The sequence below is a fragment of the Dipodomys merriami genome, unplaced genomic scaffold, assembly GCF_024711535.1.
Source record: "Dipodomys merriami isolate MVZ:Mamm:240054 unplaced genomic scaffold, mDipMer1.0.p SCAF_350, whole genome shotgun sequence".
In the NCBI taxonomy this organism is placed as follows: Eukaryota; Metazoa; Chordata; class Mammalia; order Rodentia; family Heteromyidae; genus Dipodomys; species Dipodomys merriami.
This window is the reverse complement of record NW_027205049.1, coordinates 1,013,328-1,022,455: the sequence shown is the minus strand read 5'-3', so window position 1 is coordinate 1,022,455 and position 9,128 is coordinate 1,013,328. Positions and strand designations below refer to the sequence as shown.

The 9,128-nt window shown below is 42.4% G+C and overlaps 1 pseudogene; it reads right to left on the bottom strand.

Annotated features, from left to right (window-relative positions):
• Positions 1 to 772: 772 nt before the first annotated feature.
• Positions 773 to 1,629, bottom strand: LOC138804008 (insulin-like growth factor-binding protein 3 pseudogene; annotated as a pseudogene).
• Between the last annotated feature and the right edge of the window lie 7,499 nt (positions 1,630 to 9,128).

The window sequence follows — 9,128 nt, the reverse complement described above, 5'->3', positions numbered from 1 at the left end:
GCCTTCCCCATGCCTTGCTGGACCACAGCCAAGGCAACCCTCGGCCTTCCACTGGGCTCCATCCTTGAAAAGCTGCCTGATGGAGGGAGGTCAGAAAGATCTGCATTTACAAGTTTCCCAGAATGTGCTAGAACTTTTTGGTCAGTTTTATAGAACTTTCTTGGTCAGTTAAGATTCCACCTCAATCTCTCTAGTATTTTCCAAGCAGATCAGGTCACTTGCAGAAAATGAAGAAGCTTTGTCGTCCAGGGTTCCAAGCCTTGGAATCAAAGATAGGACCAGGATGGCCAGGGGTCTCGTGTATGGTAGAGATGGCCAGGTGACTGGAGTTTCTGACTTTCCTGTTCTCCATGAGGCCTGAGCAGGGTGGAGGGCAACGAGGAGGTGTCTTCTACAATAGCCACTGAAGTGAGGGGGGCAGAAGGTCAGGTGTTCCAGTGGGCAGATGTGGAGAGGATTCTAGAAGGGGATCAAGTCCGCTGCTTTGGGCAGGAGTATCAGTTATTTTTACAGAAAGAAACAGAGAAATTAATTTTCTTTTCTGACTATTGAAAACTGAAAAGATGCTCAAGTTTACCATTTAAAGGAACAATAGACATTTCAAAAATCTGTCTAAACTTTGGTTTTCTTTAAAAAAAAAAACACAAAAAAAACCAGTTCATCACAAAAAGAAATATAAGTTGAAGCTGTAGCCAGGTGTTTTTCTGTCCGTGGCAGTGTTTTGTCCAAAGTAAAGCGTATTGGAGCTCCAATTTAACTGATGCAGTGGGGTTTACTGGCTCTGCATGCCGAAGCAGTGCATGTCGTGCATGCCCTTGCTGTCCCAGCCTGGGAGGGGCTGACCATACTTGTCCACGCACCAGCAGAAGCCCCGCTTTCTGCCTTTGGAGGGGCGACAATGCTTCTTCTTATAAAGTCCTTTCTTGTCGCAGTTGGGGATGTGCACACCCCTAGGACTCAGCACATTGAGGAACTTCAGGTGATTCAGGGTATCTTCCATCTCTCTAAGGCAGGGACCATATTCTGTCTCCCGTTTGGACTCTGAGGAGAAGTTCTGGGTGTCCGTGCTCTGGGACTCATAGTCGACTTTGTAGCGCTGGCTGTCCTTCACGTGACCTTTCTTGATGGTGTCTAGATATGAATGAATGGAATGATACTTGGAGTCAGACACCCTATGTGTGCTGGGCGGGGCATGGCTCTCCATGCTCCCCGTGCCTCGGTCCTCCTCCGACTCACTAGCATTTCCTGAGGCAGAGGGCACCGGCAGCAGGTTGGTGCTCAGGTGGCCAGGGGACGCTGGCATTGGCGCAGAACCCCCGGCCGTCCAGCAGCGCCTGCAGGAGGCGTGGCTCGGCCCGTGGCAGCTGGCAGCTGAGCCCCAAGTTGCAGCATTCGGTGTAGACATGACTTAGCTGGCCCTCGCGCAGCGCTCAGTTCAAGCAGCAGCCAAAGCCGGGCTCGCGCACCAGCTCTGCACACGTGGGTGTGGCAGGCGGAGGCATGCACTGGGCGAGGGAGTTCGCATCACAGGGCTCTCAGCGCACTAAGGGGCCGCGTCACCGGCGGCCCATGGAGCAGGGCCAGTGCGGTGAGCAGAGCTGCCCAGAGCGCGGGGTGCGCCCAATGCATGGAGCCTGTTGCAGGGGCCAACTGGAGTAAGCGGTTATCAGGTCGAGGCACGCAGTGCGAGATTGCGGGATCTGGAGTGCAACTGCTAGGCGTGCAGCTGCCCAGCTCGCACCTCAGTACCTATAAGTTCTAATGTCACCCTTATTCTGTCTTATAGTAGTTTGGCTGATTTTAATGTAGTTAATCCATTTTGACTTGATGTTAGTGGAAGCAGAGATCCACTTCTAGTTTTCTGCCTATGGATGTCCAGTTTTCCCAACACCAATAGTTGAAGAAGCTATGATGCGTGTGTAAGTGTGGTGTGTGTGTGTGTGTGTGTGTGTGTGTGTGTGTGTGTGTGTGTGTGTGTGTGTATGTGTGTGTCAGTGTGTGTGTGTGTGTGTGTGTGTCGGTCGTGGGGCTTGAACTCTGGGCCTTGGAGCTCCCCCTCAGCATTTCATCTTCAGGCTAGTTCTTGAACCACAGTTCCACTTCCCATTTTCTTGTGGTTTATTGGAGCTAAGAGTCTCACTGACTTCCCTGGCCCTGCTGGCTTTCAACAACCATCCTCAGATCTCAGCCTCTGAGTAGCTAGGATTAAAGGCATGAGCCAAGGGCATCCGGCAAGGCTATGTTTTTTTTTTTTTTTTCACATTACATCTTTCGCTCTTTTGCCGAATATCAGATGATTGTAAGTATGTAGTTTTATTTCTGGTTCTTTTCATCTTTTTTAATATGTTTTTTATTGTAAAAATAATGTACAAAGGGGTTACATTTACATAAGGTAGGTAATGAGTTCATTTCCTCTCAAGCATTTTTACCTTCTCCTTTGTTTTTTCCCTACCATCCCTACCCTTCCACCTCCACAACTACTCCTCTCCATCCCCCCTCACACTCCCTGCCTAAATTGTACAGTTCGTTTTTGAACATAGTGTCTTGATCTCATTGTTAAAATGGGTCAAACTGTATCCCTAGTTAAGCATTTGGTTTTTTTCCCTTCACCTCCCAAAGCTAGAGAAATGTATATACAAGATACAGGGCACCAACATCAAAGAAACAAAAAAACCCCACATAACTTAGGTTATAAGATTGGGTGGGAGAATGATGACTGTTGATTTAATTTAATAAGTATTCTATAGTTTTTAATGGTAAGGCTTATTAACTCAAAGGGGGAGCAAAAACATTCAGAATAATGGAATGTGGCTATTACTCATTTGATGTGTCTGGATAGATTATGATTAATAAAAATATATCTATTAATTCCCAGTGGTAGACTGCTATGCTAACTGGGAGGAGACTTTGCTAATACCAGGGATTTGAATACTGGTAATGAAGCAGAATATGAGGGGAGAGCATTTGCTAAGGATGTAACTTCTTAGGCTCATACCAAATACATTGAAGTAGAATGCTAAGTGATTATCGACTGAGCACCAAATTTTATTTGTTGACTTCTTTGATTTCTGAAGTCCAGGGATTTGGACCTAAAGCCTGGGTTTTGTCCCTTAATTTTTTCTCAAGGCTAGTGCTCTAGCAGTTGAACCACAGCTTCATGTCCATAATTTTGGTGGTTAATTGGAGATTAGTCTTTCCAAATTTCCTCTTTGGGCTTGCTTCAAACCTGATCCTCAGATATCAGCCTCCCGAGTAGCTTGCATTCCAGTTGTGAGCCACCAGAGCCTGGCTAGAATCACATTTTAAAAGTATTCTCTAGGTGAATCAGATGTGTCTAGCTACTATTTGAGCACTTTGGTTCCAGTGGGTCATGTCAGATTTAGAATAACAGATTTTTTTTTCTTGTAACCAGCACCATCCAGTATCTATATAATTTATTCCGATCTTCATGTCTGACTTTTTTTCTTTGTTGTGCCTTTTTTTCTTACTTCACAAGCAAGCACATCAGTGATGTTTTCCTTTTCTGAAGCAAGTTATGTCCTTTCCCATCACTGAGGGATGTACTTGCTGTTCCTACTGCCTGGAGTATCTGCTTCTAGTTAATTGCACGGATGATGGCTGTCAGATTAACTATCTCCTCCTCAGGGATATGTCCTCACATACCCACTTTGAAGTTGTTGCCACCAAACTACCAATGTCATGTCTCTGGTTTATAGAAATTATCATTATGATTTCTGGTTTTCTTTTGAGCATGAAATTTATGAGGAGAGAACCACATTCAATTGTTTCTCCAACACGTATAATATTGCCTGGTCCTTAGTGCTCAGGAGCCTTGTCTGGGGATCAGCCTTCTCCAGCTCAATTTATCCTAGCTTCTGGTCAGGACAGCTCTTGAAGCTGGTGTCTGGTGTCTAGCAGTCATTCCCTCTAGTTCTTTGTGCCTTTCTGTGTTGCTTAGTCCACCTCAGAGAAGGATCAGTGCCTGACACCTATTTGCTGCTATGGAAAGATGGCTATGACATCATACAAGTTATGGGCATTGTTTTGTGAAGCTGTGTGTGGAGACGCATCCTCACACAAGTTCTCAGAGGCAAGTGACACCCATGCCCAGGAGTGTATTCCACAACTCAGCATCCAAACTATCACCTACTCCCTGATGCACTCAGTGTATATTCCCATTTCCATTAAAAAAAAAGAAAAATTCAAGATATGCCTTTGATGATTTGTCATTGAATTACTGAAACAAAGTATATAATTTGGGGGCTGGGAAGGTGGCTCAGTGGTAGAGTGCTTGCCTTGCATGCATGAGGCCCTGGGTTCGATTCCTCAGCACCACATAAGCAAAAAGAAAATAAGCCAGAAGTGGCGCTGTGGCTCAAGTGGTAGAGCACTAGCCTTGAGCTGAAGAGCTGAGAGATAGCGCCCAGGCCCATAGTTCAAGATGACAACCGGAACCCCCCCCAAAAAAAAGTATATAATTTTATGTATTTGTAAGTCTTTGTCCATCTCTCTTTAGCCCTTGGCATAATTCTATTTGTTTGCAGGTTGGAAAGGGAAATAAGGTTTAATTCAGGATAGTGAAAAACATTTTGGGAGGGAATGCCAACTTTCCATCTGATGTTCTACAGATGCCCATCTTGGCACAGGAACTGAGTAGACTGTCCTAACATAATAAGCTTGTCCTGATTTCTACTGACTTTCCTCTGGGGTCACTGAGTGTGATCCTACTACATATGTGTTGCTTGGCTACACTCGAGGGACCAGGTCTCCTCTGAAAATCTAATGGCATGGGGGTAAGAGAAACTAAAACTCAGAACCCAGCTTCCCACATAACTAGGATTACAGGCCTGAGTCTCATATACTAACTCATAACTGCCTTTTTATACATTGTGTAGCCTGTTTCATTATATTCACCTCATAGGCAGATATACAAATATATGTTTACATTTATTCATCTATTTATAATCAATGTTATATCTAGAAACACAAAAATATATATTCATATAATTATAATCAAAGTTTTATTACCACGTTCCCCAATAATGTTTTACACTAATATTATGTGAAAAAAATACTTAAGATTAAAAATGTTAAAAGCCCTTGTAGTATGAAAAATCATATTCGATCTTATATATCATATATTATACTATATAAAATGTAATGAATATAACATGTATTTCCATATAACTGATTTAATTGCTTCCTGATTTTGTGTTTGTCCATCTATATAAGCCTTCTTTCTTCTATTAATGATGGCTTATAATTTCCAGTGTCGATATTTCCTATGTATTTTGTCAAATATATTCAGCCCTAAGTAGAATTTTTATGTTAATGGAGCTAAATTTTTCTTCAATATTTCCCAAAGCACAGTGAATATATATACAGATTTGAACTCACTGTTGGAAGAAAGTCCCACATACCACTATAAGTATTGTAGCGTTTGTCCCAATTGACAGAACAGCTTTCTAAGTCATCTGATCTGGTATGTCCTAGAGCTTTTGTAGCCACCTTATAACCCCATGAAGGCATGGCCTGGCTTCCTCGCAACTCCCTGTGCATTTAACCGTTCCCTTTATGTCCAGTAGGCTCTCTTGTTCAGCCCCCCTGTCACTCTGTGTTTTCCCACACACAGAACACATGTGCATGGTGCTTTATATTGTAGGTTGAAAAAAAAAACACATTTAAGATTCATGAATTGTATAACATAACATAAACACTGACATTTTAATAACGTTAGAAAAATAACTAGACTGATCATTTTACAACAACCAGGACCAAAAATAAATATAAAGATTTTCTAAAGAAGGGGGGAAAAGCAATCTCTAAATATGGATTGTCTTCTAATTGCCTTCAGACACAAATTCTGCCTCAGAGTCCTCAAAAGGATCTACTTCCTTATTAAAGGCACTATTTTCTTCCTGAATCTAGGGAGGGACAGATCTTATTTCTCAATGGGAAATTGGATCCCCAGCAGCAGGACAAATTGGTCTGGATATTCTGTGAGGACAGATTCCCTTTCCTCAACTGAATCTAGACTTTGGACCTAACTTATTGGTTTTTCTGAACGTAGACTGGGGTCATTTTCCATTAGCACATATTTATCCTGCACTCCAAGACCAATACTTTTTTAATGGTTTGGATGTGATCTATGTGAATTGTGAACATCAATAGAAGACATTCTGGATCATCTTCTTCCTTGGTGGTATGTGCAGGTTCACATACATCACATGTGGAGTTCAGAACTAGTGGGATGTCTACAGGACTCAAAACCTACTTGGTCCTTTCTATACATTGAAAAAAGCCTCTATGTTCACATGGTTTCTGGAGTCCAGTGTTAGCTTCCAATCTCCATCACTCACCATAGGACACATCTCTGATGGGTTCTTTATCTGGAGTTCAGCAGGAACTTCTCTACAGTGACACAAACATAAGAATGGAAATAGGTACAAGAGTCTTAGAGTAGACTCTAGAAGTTAAAGTGTGAATAAACTTCTATGAGGATGTAATAGGGGAAGCTGTAGAACTTGAGTTTGGACTGAACACTGATGAGAAGGTAGAGTCTTTCTAATGAGTGGTTATGTCCAAGTTCTTTTAAAAAGGGCACAGACATTACCCGGCATAGAACATCCATAAAAGGACATTTTGTCAAGCTGGATAGTACAAAGGGCTCTTGGCCAAGCAGGCCCATCCCTTGAGATCTAGGTTCCATCCCTACTCACAAGCTCTAAGGCATCTAAACAAGTACTACTTACTCTTTTTCTTGGTCTCATGGGTCATTCGTTGCTCCAGCTGGTCCAGAAGAATATGGAAGCAGAACAGCAAGTTTGAAGAGGGCGTGTTGAGTTTGTCATACTATGTAAGTGTTTTCAGGATATCAAGTTTCTTGTGCTCATAAAAATCATCAGGGTAGAAGTCCATCCAAATAGTTAAGATGGAACAATCACTGCTGTGGGCAGATTGGTGACAAGGAAAATGAGAATCTGCCTTCTCCATCCTGAGCCTTCTACCATAGAACCTTTCTGGCAGGACTAGAATGTTGGGAAGTGGGAAGAGACTCCTGGAAGCAGAATGCTCATCACAAACCACTCCTAGACATTTCTAATACAGTCCTCGAAAATTCTCCATGTGATGGACAGAGAAAGTTGTTTCCTCACTGTATCTGACTTGTTACACACAACCCTCCCTGCATCGAGGGATTGTGATCCATGCTAGCCTGGTCATAAACAGAAAACCCTGTCATAAAAATGGCTAAAGCAGTGCTAAGCGCAGGTGGCTCATGCCTGTAATCTTAGCTGCTCAGGAGGCTGAGATCTGAAGATCCCAGTTAAAAGCCAATTTAGGCAGGAAAGTGTGTGAGACTCCTATCTCAATAAACCACTAGAAAACCAGAAGTGGCACTGTGGCTCAAACAGTAGAGCACTCGCCTTGAGCTGAAGAGTGCAGGAACAGTGTCCAGGCGCAGAGTTCAAGCCACATGACCAACAAAAAAAAAAAGTGACTAAAGCGAAAAGAACAGGTGTATGGCTCACTTTGTAGAGCATCTACATAAAATGCATGAAGCCCTGAGTTTAATTGCTAGGATTGAAAGGAGGAAAGGATATGAAGGAATGGAAGGAAGAAAAGAAAGAAGGGAGGGGTTTTGTTATAACCAAATACTGGAAAGATGTGAAGTATTAAATAAAGGTATCACATGTATTTTATAAGAAAAGATACTGATTGTTTACTAAAAGGCAAATTATAAAATGTGGAATTCAGGCTAAAGCACATGTTCAATTTTGTTTTTCAATAAAGTGATACTTAAGTGCTTCTTTATTTTTTTTATTTTTTATTTTTATTTTTTTTTTTGTCGGTCGTGGGGCTTGAACTCTGGGCCTGGGCGCTGTCCCTCAGCTCTTCAGCTCAAGGCGAGCGCTCTACCACTTGAGCTACAGCGCCACTTCCGGTTTTCTGGTGGTTTATTGGAGATAGGAGTGTCACGGTCTCTCCGGCCCGGGCTGGCTTTGAACCGCGATCCTCAGATCTCAGCCTCCTGAGTAGCTAGGATTACAGGCGTGAGCCACCAGCACCCGGCGCTTAAGTGCTTCTTTAGTTTAAAATAGTAAATGAGTTTAACAAATGGAAGAGTTGTTAGAAATGAATCATTATTTCTTATCACTTTTTCTGCTACATTCACCACCTAAAAATTGAAACAATGTTGATCATTTTAATTATTAATTTAATCTTTCATCTTTAGTGTATAGTCTATTGTGCACATCATTTAATTGTTTGAACTCTTTTTTTGTTTGTTTTTTGTCCATCATGGGTCCTGAATTCTTGGCTTGGGCCCTGTCCCTTAGCTCTTCACCTCAAGGATATCACCCTACCAGTTGTACCACAATGCAACTTCTGGCTTTTCTGCTTATGTGGTACTAAGAAATTGAACCAAAGGCTCATACCTGCATGGCAAGCACTCTACCACTTAGCCACCTTCCCAGCCCTGAAATCTTTTTTTTTTCCTTCAGACATGGGGCTTTAAAACAGGGCATGGGTGCTGTCCCAGAGCTTCTTTGCTCAAGGTTAGCACTCTACCATACAAGTTTAAACCACAGTTCCATTTCTTGTTTTTTAGTGGTTAATTGGAAATAGCAGTCTCATGGGAACGTTTCTGCCCAGGGCTGGCTTTAAACCACCATCCTCATTTCTCAGCCTCCTGAGGAGGTAAGATTACATGCCTGAGACACCTGTACCCTTGTGTTCATTTTTTTTTTCTTTTAACTGTTATATAAGTTTAGTTCCCCTACCCAAATACGTGCAAACTGAGATCCAAATTGGCTATAAATAAACCACTAGTTGAGGATGCTGAGATTACAAATGATGGCAAATTCTTTTTAACTTTTTTTAATATGTGAAGCTTGAACTGAGGGCCTGGTTGAAACCCCTGTTCTCTTGTGCTCAAGGCTATCACTCTACTAGTTTGGCCCCCAATGCCCCTTTTAGGTTCTTGGTAACTGGTTAATGAGATAATAGTCTCACAGACCTTCTTACCCTGGCTGTTATTAATCCTCGATTATCAGATCTCAGCCACCTGAGTTGTTATGATTACAGGCATGAGCCACTGGCACCAGTTTTTTAAAAAGCAACAACAAATT